This window comes from Grus americana, chromosome 8 (genome assembly GCF_028858705.1).
Source record: "Grus americana isolate bGruAme1 chromosome 8, bGruAme1.mat, whole genome shotgun sequence".
NCBI classification, from domain to species: Eukaryota; Metazoa; Chordata; class Aves; order Gruiformes; family Gruidae; genus Grus; species Grus americana.
Window position 1 is genome coordinate 29646771 of NC_072859.1, and position 12668 is coordinate 29659438.

Genomic DNA, 12668 nt, shown 5'->3' on the forward strand with positions numbered 1-12668 from the left:
ACTCCGATTGGCCAGCAGCGCCAACCCCCGCGAGCCGGAGCAGCGGCGGCGGCGGTTGTGGCTGCCCTCTGGCGGGCGCCGGTGGCTGCAGCCCTACCCGTACCGTGAGAGCGGCCCGGGGCTCCCGCTCCCTTCGTCCGCAGCGGGAGGGGGCCCCTGTGGCGGTGGCGGCGGGAGAAGGGCGGTGCCTCAGCCAAAACTCAACCGGGGCGGCCCAGACATCGCCGAATCCCTTAACGACACGATGCGGTACAGGTGAGGGGCCTCACGCGCCCCGACCGCCTTCCTCAGGGCAAAGGCCTGGGCCTTCACCAGGCGGCTCCTGATGGGGGGAGCCCGGGCAGGTGACACAAAGCTGTTTTCTCGTAGTAATATTTACAACGTTTGACAGCAAAAAGTCACGCTGGTGCTTGATTATCGCATCCGCTTTCCCCACACCGCAGCTGTGGTGCCGAAGGCTTGGGTGCCACCACTGAAACACGGAACGGAGCAAAGTCCACATGCAAGTACTGGCCTGTCAGTCAGGGCTGCTCGATGCAGTCAGTGAAGGACACACTCCATGCTTTGCCCTAAAACTTGCAATTTTTTTCTAGGTGGAAAATGAAAATTATTTAGTTGTTACTAATAAAGGCTTTCTTGTAATATTTAGACATAGTAGTAATAAAAGAAAAAATGAGGTGCAGCTAGGCCTTTGCTATGAGTCCAGACATTAACATTTAGTGTTAAAATTTGAAGCAGTTTGTGCCTCCTGAGGATGAAAGCAGTAACCCAGCTGAGTGGTTCTCTGGGTTGGGTTCGGCCCCATGCAGCCAGTGCACGCCTGGCTCTCCTCACCAGGACTGGTTTGTTGAGTAAGCCTCACCACTGGTGGCCTGAAGTCCGAGAGTGAATGGACTGGTGGTAATGTTTGCCTTTTTGCTCTTTCTTTGGGGAACTGCTGAGAGAAAGGAAATGGCCAGAGACATGGCCTTTTGTAAAATATTCCCTTCTGAAAGGAAAATTTAGAAATAGGGTGGGTTTTGCATTGATCCCTAGAAGGGGCACTTTTTATTGAGGACGCTGAATGGGGGAGGACATTTTGTACTGTGGTAGTACCGAAAATGGATTTTACAATGATGAATTTGATGTCATTTAGGTGGTGCTGTGTCACATCCCAGGTGTAGGCAGTTAGTGCAGGTCTAATGAAGTTCACTCAGCTTACTTTAGAGTTACAGCAAGATTAAGTCTGGCAATATTTACTATTATGAACTGCTTCCAGGTTGAATTGGTCCATGGAAATAACATAGTCTTTGGTATGGTAATGTGTAAACGAGCAAATACACCTTTTGATCTCAGTTAATTCTGCATGGAGGAAAGCCCTAGGTGTCCACATCTGGACATCATTCATACATAAACTGACTAACCCCCCCCTCCATGATAGGTCAGATTTGGCTGTAGTTTGTATTTCAGGAGCACTGTTTGTTTTGTGATCTTGCTTCCTCTTCTGACTACGTACTGTCTCAGCTTTCACTAGCACGATCAAAACCAAAAGATGTTGGGATTGATGGTTGATTTCATTTAACATAAATTATTGCAGTGAGAGGCAATACAGTAATTTTCTGGAAGAATACAAATGTTTAAATGTAGGCACTCACAAATTAGGGTTAATGAACTACTTTCGATATATTTTAGGACTTCATTGGATTAAAATAATGGAGCAAAGAAATTGCATCTTTGTCTCATTTAACTTAATTTACTATTTGCTTGGACCTAAAGACAGTATTCACTGGACACACACAAAATAAAGAACAATTTATTATACACTCACCAAGAGTGAGAGAATAAAATAAAAAGCTAGGTATAGGAAGACGAAGTATTTAAGGCTCACTCTTGAACAGATCATGGGACTCCTAGTGTCATTCACTGTGTGGTAATAGGTCAAACTCCTTCTCCTCTGCATCAGTTAGACAGCTTCTCTTATGTTCTTTTCCCAAGGGAATTGGAGGGTGTTGAGGGACAATGATTAGTAGTCTGGAGAAATCTATTTATTAATAAAGATTAAAAACTAAATATGTACAGCTCAGCTACATGATGAAGTTGAGCACTTTTTCTTAAGTCTAATGTGGAAGTACTCATTGCATTTGTATTGGAGTTTGATTGTTCTGTATGATGTGGCATGTGACATGCTATGTTGTACTGTGTTTATTCAGAGTAAATTTAGTCCTTACCTGCAGTTAAAAGTTAATACAACGATATCTTCAGAGTTCTGCCAGATGTCATTACAAAAGCGAAGACATCTTTTGACGCTAAAGTTTTTTCTGTTTCTATGGTTCATTTTGAAGTAAACTCCACAGAAACACCTCAGAAGGTGTTAACAAAACAAGACAGAAGTTCGGCAAACTGAAATAGCATTAGGTTAAAGATGTTCACTAAAGAAACTGTAAAGGGTTGGGTTTTTTTGAAGTTTCACAATATATAAAGGGAGATTTGAGTGTAAATTTTAAAATAAATGCTAAATCACTTTTCTTCTTGCATTTTACATTACAGTTAGGAATACTGGAAATATTAAATCTGGCCGGGTTTGACTGGAAGATATATTTGACGTCAGAATGTACGTGAGTCTTTTCTGTTCACAGCAGAGATGCTGGGAGGCAAAGTCAGAACTGTAAAGGAAAGCTGACCTGCACGAGGAAGTTACATTGCCTGACTTTATGTCTAGTTTACTTCAGTTTAGCTTCTCATGGTTGACTGGCATATGTAAAAGATATTCACATAGTGCACTCACTCCTCTTTAACAAAGACTGATGTTACACTAATCTAATTAAATGGCTTTCTGTAAGGCTCATAGACTTCTCTGGTTTACAGCTTCCTAACATTTAGTCTCTTTGGGTGTCATAGTCCCACTAGAGCAGTTATGGTAAGGAAGACCTCAACTTCTGTGAATTAAAAAAAATAGTACTTAGCCTGTTCTGCATATTTGCCCTAAGTGTATGCATAAGAAGAGGTTCAGTGTTTTGCAGGAAATGTTGAAATTCCTTTTTTGCTGTTAAAAGTAAGTTGGACTTGCAGTCTCTCACAGCATTTAAGGATCAAACAAATGCCTTTTCATTCCATTTCTTCTTCCTGAGTTTTTCTATGTAAAAAAGATGTAATGTGGTTATATTGCCTTATTCTGTTACTGTCTGTCTACTTCTAGCACTGACAGGAAGTTGATGCGGTTCATTGCTGTTGCGTCTATCCAGTCAGAAGCACTTTCAGTGTCACTCCATGTACGGTGTGAATCTTTGTTTAAATAGGATTGTCCTTTTCTAGGAATATTGTCTTGAAACTGATCACTTAACACAGTTCTAATTCTTTAAAACTAACAGAGTACCAGCTAGCAAAGCCCTCTGATGCAAACAGATGGGAGCTGCTGCTAGGAAGCCTTGCCAGACCTGGGCGTCTGATGAGAGATCTTTTCTGGGGTGAGTTCTGTCTAAATGACTGGGACAAAGTCATGCCTGTCCTGCTGGGCTTAGTAGCTTGGGCTATTGAATCAAAGGTCCCCATATCTTTCCATCACAATAAACCTATCCGTCTGTCATTCTGTCACTTAGGGCACCTTTCTGGTAAAATTTTTGAGTTTTTCTCCGGTCCTCTCACAATTTAACTGGCTATAGATAGTATCCAAAGTGTTTTCATTCAAGATAAGTGTGTTCTTTTGGAATCTCAAAGGGCTGTTTATAATTAAAATAGGTGGTTTAAAATTACTGATTTATTTGCCATAGTTTCACGGGTTTAGGCAGACTCTTGGTAATAGCTATATAAACGTGAAGAAGGATTCATTATTTTTCATATCTTTGGGCTTGAATATTCACAGTTGCATTCTGCATTCTTTTTGAATTTCCATTCTACAAAATATGTAAAAGTTGGGCTTGAGTAGAAGAGTCCTACTGATACAGAAATAGCTAACCATGGCTTTCTAATGTTTACAGGTAGTGCAAAGAAATTAGAACATGAGCCTAAAAAAAGTAACATTCATATTTACACTAGGTTGAAGGACTTTTGGCAGAACTATTACCCTGCTCATTATATGAACTCGGTTGTCTGATCTAAAGGTAATACCAAGTACAAACTTTGTATGTTGCTCAAGTGCTGTCTGGTTTGACTTCAAGTTCAGATTTTTTTGTGAGAGAATGACTCCACTGTCATTGTCTAAATTGTTTTATAAACCTTTTTAGGAATATCGGTGCTTAATGCGTTGTTCTTTAAATTACTGTGTTGGAAGGAAGATTAATCTGGAATATGAGTTATCCTGAGAACCTGCATTTTAATTCATCTGGGAGGTGTCAACTGTCTTTGAGTTCTGTATACTAATTCTAACATATTTTTTGATGAATGCATATTATGGGTGAGATAAAAATGTTTTTTGCTGTGTGTGTATTTTTTTTTTGTCTTCTTAAAATAAATGTCATGTTTGATGGCATTACAATAGATAGTGTATTGCTACGACAGTGGTGTTTGGGTTATCTTGACACATTTATGATCAAAAGGCATGCTATGCTTGAATGCATTGGCTTAGGGTTGTATTTGTGAAAGAGAAATGTGTGCATATACAAACAGTAATTGTTCTGTCTCTGAAGAAAATATCTCTATAAATACACATTTTTAGCATATTTAGATACAATAGAAGGACTGTAATATAACAATGTGCATATCAAATCTTGATACTGGTTTATTAGGTTTTTGGGTTTTTTTGTTGTTGTTTTAAGAAGAGCAAAATTTACATGATTTTCACTTCTGACCTGTGGGGAGCAGGTATCTATGGGACTTGGCAAAATGGGAGAAATCAGATAATCATGCTCTGAATATTTCTGTTGTGTTGTTTGTTTGTTTCTTTCTTTCTTTATTTTCACATATCAGCGAAAGCTGGCAGAAAGCTCTAATAAATCAACCTACTTTGGATCTCTAATTTAGGGATCCAAAAACAGTTTTAAGGTTGCAAGATTTGCAAATTGTTTGTATTTTCCTGAAATCTTGCTCATGCCATTGAAATAGTTGTATTTCTGCTATTTTTTTCTCTTCACAAGAAATGTTGAACCCTTTGGAGAAATGAGTGACAAATTTTTTTTCCACAGATTCCAAATAAGTCTGGTTCTTTTCTGATATTTTTCATGCCTGTAAGCTGTGAAACTATGTTCTAAACAGGCAGAATTTTATGCAGTTGGTTTCCTTATATCTACAGAAGCTTTAATTCTTATTGATTCCCTTATCAAAGAAACTACTTTCACTGACTAAATTAAGACAGTATAGTCTTTGGAAGTTAATAAATTCATAAAATGTTTATTTAAAATATATTTGATAGCATTTAATGTGTTCCAGGGTGTGGATCTTGACTTTACACATAGATCCCTGTTATACCTGTTACTTCTTTAGTTGCTGGGAAGAGAATTATATTCTAGCTTTGAAGAATGTTAATTTGTATGCCTCTGCATTGTGTGAAAGATAATTAGTATCAAAATAGAGCTGAGTCAGCAGTCTGTTGTGGCCATTAGAGACAAACTGAGTGTGGGTTTCTATGTTAATACTAAGCTATTCATTGTAATCTGCTGTTTAGAAAGGATGTCCCTTTTTGTATCTTGAAACTGCAATATGGATAAGTTTTATCTACTTGGTTAAAAATATAGCTCTGTAAGAAGTAACATCTACTGTTTTGGTGCCAAGTAAAATGACTTTATTACTCTCTGAGTTCAGGTTTTTCTCTGCTGTGCTATGCTGCTGTTGCCAGCTATTGACTGAAAGATATTCTTTGCAAATGCACATCCTTGCTTACAAAACAATACTCCCTGAGTAAAAAAAAAAGCAGTGTATCGACAGCCATATTAGAAGAACAAAAATCCTAAGCCTAGCATGAACTCAGATGTGTAAGTGAGTGTTTGAAAAGGCAAAAGATTAGTGGAAATTATTATAAAACAAGACTGGAAGGGACTGTCATAGTTGCGACGTTCATCCCTCTGTCCTCAGCCAAGATCAGCTGTCTCTCATGTGAATCTTTTTGTGAATTATAATGAAGCTTTTTGATTGATTCTGATTCTGCTTTTTCTATAGGTTGTTTTTGTGGTAAATGCAAGTATCATGTAATTTGCTTTCTCATTTGAAAAGTCAGGACCCATATGAATCTGTTTGGTTCTACCCTGTTTGGTTTGGCAATGCTAGAAGTTGGTGTACTAGAACTGCTATCTGTAAAGAGTAACAGGGGTGTGGTCCAGATGAATCCACCTCATTATAGTTTATTTCCACAGATAATTAAAAAATAAGTATTATTTAAATTGGCTTTTCTCATGGTAGAACTGAGGCTTCAACATACACAAAATATTATTTGCTCTTACTTTAAAATAGATGTGTGTTAATTGTCACTTCAAAATTTTACAGAGATATTTACAAGGGCTAACATGGGGAAACTTGTCTGCAGTGGTTTCTTCTGAGATGCAGAAAGAATCTGGCATATCTTGACTGAAGTTAGTCTTTGTTTATTGTCCTCTAAGTAGTTCCCCCAAAATGTTGGTGTTACATAAGAAAGAGTATCTTACGTCACTGCATGTTTCAAGCTCTTCTTTAGAAATTATCCAAGTGCTGTATTCTATTAATGTATTTCTGTGGAAGCTGATTTTTTTAAAATAAATCTGCCAAACTGTTTGAAGGTTCCCCAAGTGGAAGGGATCAAAGGTATTTAACCGTTAGCCCACGACCTTCCTATAGGGACAGGTTATGTCTACAAAAGGGCTGTATGTCTGTGGAAATAATCAAAGGGTTGAACATTTTACCCCTTTAATTGGAATGTCTAGGTTCTAGTCCATGTCACTTGAAACAATACCTTACTTGTGTCAAGCTGCTCCAGATGATGCTTCAGATCTGGGCTATTAAGCAGCTGTTGTTTGCTTCCATGTGGCCTTGCTTTGTGTTCAGTAAACATTGTGCTAATTTTTTTTCTTTTATTTGAAGTGGTTTGCCAAATCTGAGTTTTGATCATCTGAAAGAGCCTGTTGACACAGAAGAATTTCACAAACTTTACAGAGGTGACAGACGTGGGGTAGTGTGTATAAAAGAGAAACTTTTAAATTTTACCTTTAGAGACGTGCTTATGCTGCTCTGAGTGGACCTCATGTTCTCTGTTATGCTTTGACATGAAGTTGAATTGAATGTTATTTCTTTCTACCATTTTAACCTGTGTTTCTGCATACTTTTAAATTGTTTTTGCATTTCCTTTTTCCTCATGCTTGTCATCTCTAAAAAACACATTCTTCCAACATCTTTGATATTTGGTTCTTTCCTTTTCCCTTATTCTATAAAGAAGGAAACTAATCTAGTAGGTCAGGAAATCCAAACATAAGTCTTCATTAGCAAAAAGGTAGAGACCTCTGGCATGTCCTGTCTTCTCTCAGAAAACTGCCAGACCTTACTTGTCCCCTGCATGCATTGAATTTTCCAATGTCTACGGCCATTTGAAAACTTATGTTAAGAAAAATACATTGCTTTCCTCATGCATAGATAATTGTACCTTTGAGCAGTCTTAGATCTGGTGAATGCAGATGTACTATCCATTTCCTGTGCAATCCTTGTTTGTAAAACCTTTATATAATTTTCAGGGATCTCTAGCAAGAAGCAGGCAAACCCTCAACTTTCAAGAGAGCCCTTGCAGATAGACTTTATGTGCAGGTGATGTGCTGAATTCATTCAGCGTTGCCATGGCAACCCTTTTCTTCTTTATCCAGAAAGACTGCTTTCTCAGTAAACGTACCCTTTCACAGTAGCCTGTTACTTTTGTTCAGGGGTCTTATAGCTCTTAGAAGTAATAGATAGGTGGGCCCTGAAATTAGCAGTGCTCTTTATTCATCAGCTTTAATTATACCAGTATTTATTCCCTCTGCCTTCTCTATGGTTTTTGGCAAGACTGTCCCTTCCATACTGCATGGGGGCATATATTTTCAGATTCTGGGTTTTGAGCACTATTATTTTATAGCTAGGAGATACAATGCTCAGTCCTGCTGTTCTCCTGTCCACTTTCCCTGATCTCAAAGAGTTCTTGGTCATGTTTTCAAAGAGTCTACTTTGTTGTGCACAACTGCTTTCCTGCCCCTAGGAGCCATCAGATTAGTTCTGTTTCATGTCACTGCAAATGTTTTTTCAGAGATAAAAAAGAAAATAGGAGGATGGAAACCCAAACTGAGATGAAAATGATGATACTGACTGTAATAAACTAATCCTCTTCCAGAAGCAAGGGAGAGTTTTCTCTGCATGTAGATCTCATAATAAAGTGATTTGACTCTCACAGAAAATTATTCTTGATTTCCAGTCAGTCAGGATTACTGTGACTATAAGTCTATCCTGTTAAACCATGGGGATGGTGCATAAGCAGGACCTTATTGACAATGGTTTAACAGAGTGGTGATGGCAGCTGAATGAATTAATGTATATATTCTTATATATTTCCAAGTCCATATGCATATGGGTTTTTCTACATCAAATATCTTGCCCACAGATGACTCTTGGGATCAGAAGGATTGGAAACAATAACACATTTCTATTTTCAATCAATAAACCTATTTTGCAGTTATCGCAGTCAGCAACATCCATCTGTTGAATGTTACTTGGGCACTGCACCCACAAGAGAAGAAATACAGGTAAAATGATGTTTAAACTATCATTACATTAATTATGTAATTATAATTCATTTGCATTATATTTTTATTTCATACTGTTTATAAAACAGTTTGTGCAGAGAATCAAATAAATGATCAAGACCTCATCTTGTGGTAATACCACGGAAAAGGATAATTTCAGGAAATATATTTTGTGCTTCTGATTCTTTGAGAATAGCATACACAATGGTATCAGTATTAGGTCTAATATCTCAGTGCTGACATAATACATATAATATCCCATAGACGTCTCTCACTTTTAATGATCTTCATTGTACAGGCCATGAACTGGTAGTTGTGTGTTGTAGGATCCTGAGGAGGTACAGGGCTGGTATGGATGGCCAGCCATAGCTCAGCCTTCATTGCTTTTGGCCTCTGGGCCCCCAGCCCAAATACCCACTCCTATTTCAGCACCAGCTTTTGTGGCTTGTTAGCCTGTGTGGTCTTTCACCCAACTTTGAAGGAGATCTTACAGATGTCTAATCGTACTACAGAAGCTCCTGTGTTGAGGTTAGGGAAGGTGTGCACTTTTTTTTCTCTGTGGTGACAAAACCCTCTGATTTAGGAAGAACAAAAGAGCTTAAATGCTTGCCCAGTCACTTTGCATCCTGCAGTGGAATAAGAAAGGTCAGGCAATAACTTATGTTCAAAAAGAAGACTTCAGTAGAATGGATTTGGTTTATTTAATAGTAAAGAAAAGGTCATGTCTTTTGTTCTTTTATTCTCACATAAATTGATTTTGTAAAGTTGAAGTTGGTTTATCACCATTTGTGTTCTATGGCTTTGTTATTTCAGTACTGGAGAAAAGGTCATTTTCTTAGTGGGTACCTGATATTCCATGGTCCATTAAAACTGCATTATTTCTGCTGAAGCTTAAGGGTTTTTTTCTTGCATTTTTTTTTCTCTTTTCTTTTTTCCCCCCTAACTTCACCAGTCCCAAGTCAGCCCAGCTCCAACTGGGTACTTTGTCATGCAGTCTGGTTTATCAGAGGTGCCTGCTTATGATTATATCTTTGTTTTATTTGGGTTATAGAAACTGGAATGTCTTTGGTGTGCTAGCCTGATACGCCATTTAGATTCACATAGACTTTTTTTCATGTTTTATTCACTGTGCAAGAGCTAGAAGAGATTCTGTAGTATCTTTCCTTAGGGGAGTGAATCGCATTATCTGACTCAAAATGACGTGTCAGTAGAAGACAGTGACTGAGTATTGGCATTCTTATTGTTTCATTGACCTCTAACTTCTTAAGATGAAGCTGCTCCAAGAACTGAAAGCTGTTCTAAGAACTCAATCTATTTCCTCTTTTTTTTTTTTAATACACTCACACACCCCACCTCCTGATTTCTAGATGAGATCTAACTAAGAAAATATGAGGACATATCATATTTTAAGCACCTGGGAGGAAGGAACCAGTTTGGGGCTTGCAAGACTGGTAGTAGTTAAACAAAACCAAACCAAGAAAGTCAGAACCCCCAACCCAAAACCTTGTGACCCTTCCGTCTCCTCAAACCTTCATATTTTCTCTGTATACTCAGAAAATACTACCTGGAATCACAGAGACAAAATACAAAATAAAACTCTATTACCATTGTTAGTATAATGATATTCTGTAGGATGACACTTTAGTTCTTATTGAGAGACTTTTTGATGTAGCATTTATATATGGTAAGAAAATTTTTTGTTACTGTTTTAGAGGCCGTTTTATTGCTTTTGACATAGAAGGGCAACACTATCATCTGTAAAGATAATGGAAACAGATAAAGACATTATGTCAGTCTTGAGCAGTTTACAAACTGAGTAAACATTAAATCTTTTTTCACCAGAAGGGTGGCTTTTTCTGTTCTTAATGCAGTGACTACAATTCTAAGTTCTCTTTAGTTTTAAATGTAGTTCAAAGTACACAAGTCGGTGTAAAAACAAGTCTAGAGGAAAAGTATTTGTGTACTGGGATTGAAGATGACAGTATTTATGCAGCCTTTTTGCTTTTTCCTTTCCCTTTTCCTTCTCCTTCTCCTTCTGCTTCCCTTTTTCTCTCTCTTTTCCCCCCCTTCCCCTCGGCTTATGTACATTTCCACCTGATTTCTTCACAGGTCTGCAGAGAGGTAAGAGTATCTCTCTATAATCTGCCTTGCGGACCAAGACAGGAAAAAAAGTCTGTGATAAAGTAATACCAATTAAAATGTCCAGTGCAGGTTAAAATAAAGACTTCCCTTCTTTCATTTAATTTTCTCTGTATCTTGGTAGTTATCTTCTGAGGAGGTAGGCCATTGCATACTTTTGCAGGAGAAAGGAAATGCATATTAGGTGTTAGTGCAACTGGTTCAATAGGAAAGTAATTTATAACCCTTATGGTAATCAGAATAATCTGCTAGAACAGAAAGCTATCAGAGCCTCTGCTGGAACAGGCCATCAACCATGGGCAGCACTTTCAACAAACAGTGTGTAGCTGTGGAAGAAACTGATACAGACCTGTGGTAAAGTGTGTGTATATTGCATAGTCTTCTGCTTGTAACTCTATGAATATATTACACACACACACACCCCCCCCCCATGTAGCATGCCTGCTAACCTTTGATCCAGACTGTCTGTTGTAAAGAATTGGATAGTAGTTATACTGTAAGATCACTAAAGAGCTTTATGCAAGGGAGAATAATGTATTTGAAATATCTGTATTTCACCAGGCCTTAACAATATAGGTGTTGAATTTTAAATAGAAATGCTTGATTTTCATACTCTGGGGTATTTCACAATTTTTAAGGAAAGATTCCTTCAAGCGATAAAATGCATTTGTACTTACTTTGACTTTATCACGACCACTTCCATTTCAGATAAAGTTATGAATCTTCCAAATGTCTTCTCTGCAGCTACCTCTAACATAATTTTTTAGCATTGTTAATATATAGCAAACACATTTTACTGAGAGTTAATGTAATCCTTGAAACTTAATTCTTTATTCAAGGTAGGTGTTATCCCTGTATACTCTCGAGAATGCTGCTGGTAATCATACACTGATACCTTTTTTTTTTCCCTTTTACTCTGGCATGCAAAATTTCTAAGTGTTGTGCCAGAAAAACTACATTCTTGTGTATCCCCTGAATGAAAAAAGTAAGATGAGACTAGGTGTTTCAAGGTCTTAGCCTGAACAACTTCTTATTCTTAGAACTAGTGACTTGAATGTTTGTTTCTTTTCTATGTTGATTCCCACTCTCACATCCTTTTTCGTTCATGTAGTGTAGTCCTTCTAAATGCTTTTGTACGCATCCTGTCTCTGAATCTGTCAGAACCAGCATATGGAGCTGATACTGCTAAACTGGAGAACAAACTGGTGGCTGGAGAGCATGGTTTGGTCGTCAAAGTGAACAGATTAAATCATAAGATACCTGTAAGTACTAACAGCAGATCGTCCTTAATAGAGTTCAACAAATTGTATGTTGAACATTATTTTCTACATTAGTCAGAAGCCTGAAATGCTTAGGTTTATGTTGCAACTCATTAATTCATAAACATGGTTTTAAAGACTACAGAGGGATAATGGTTTTTGCATATAATAAAGAACCATGTGCATTTTTTGCGAAGTACGTCAAAAACTAAAGTTAGTGAGGTGAAGACTTATGGTTTAGGGTGGAGACTTTATGACATAAATTAGAATGAGTGTGGAGTAAAGGCGGCTAAATACAAAGCAATTGGTCTTTGACTAAGGCAATGTTTTTTGCATGGAGTTAGAAATAAAAACAAATGAAAACGTTTAAAAATACTGAGGTCTGATGTGAAATTTATGATGTGACTCTTCTACAAAGGAAATAGCATTTTCTTTACAGCTGGCTCATCATTGACCGTTTGTCTGACTTCTTCAGTTTTACTCCAGCAGTCTTTGAGGTGAATAAAGAGGAACTAAAAAAGACTTACTTCAATATGCTTATCAAATCAGAGGTGTTAGCCAAATGAGCGTCACTGGGGAAAGGCTTAATTTTAGGGTAGTGGCAGAAAGAAAGCAATCATCTTTGTTCTTC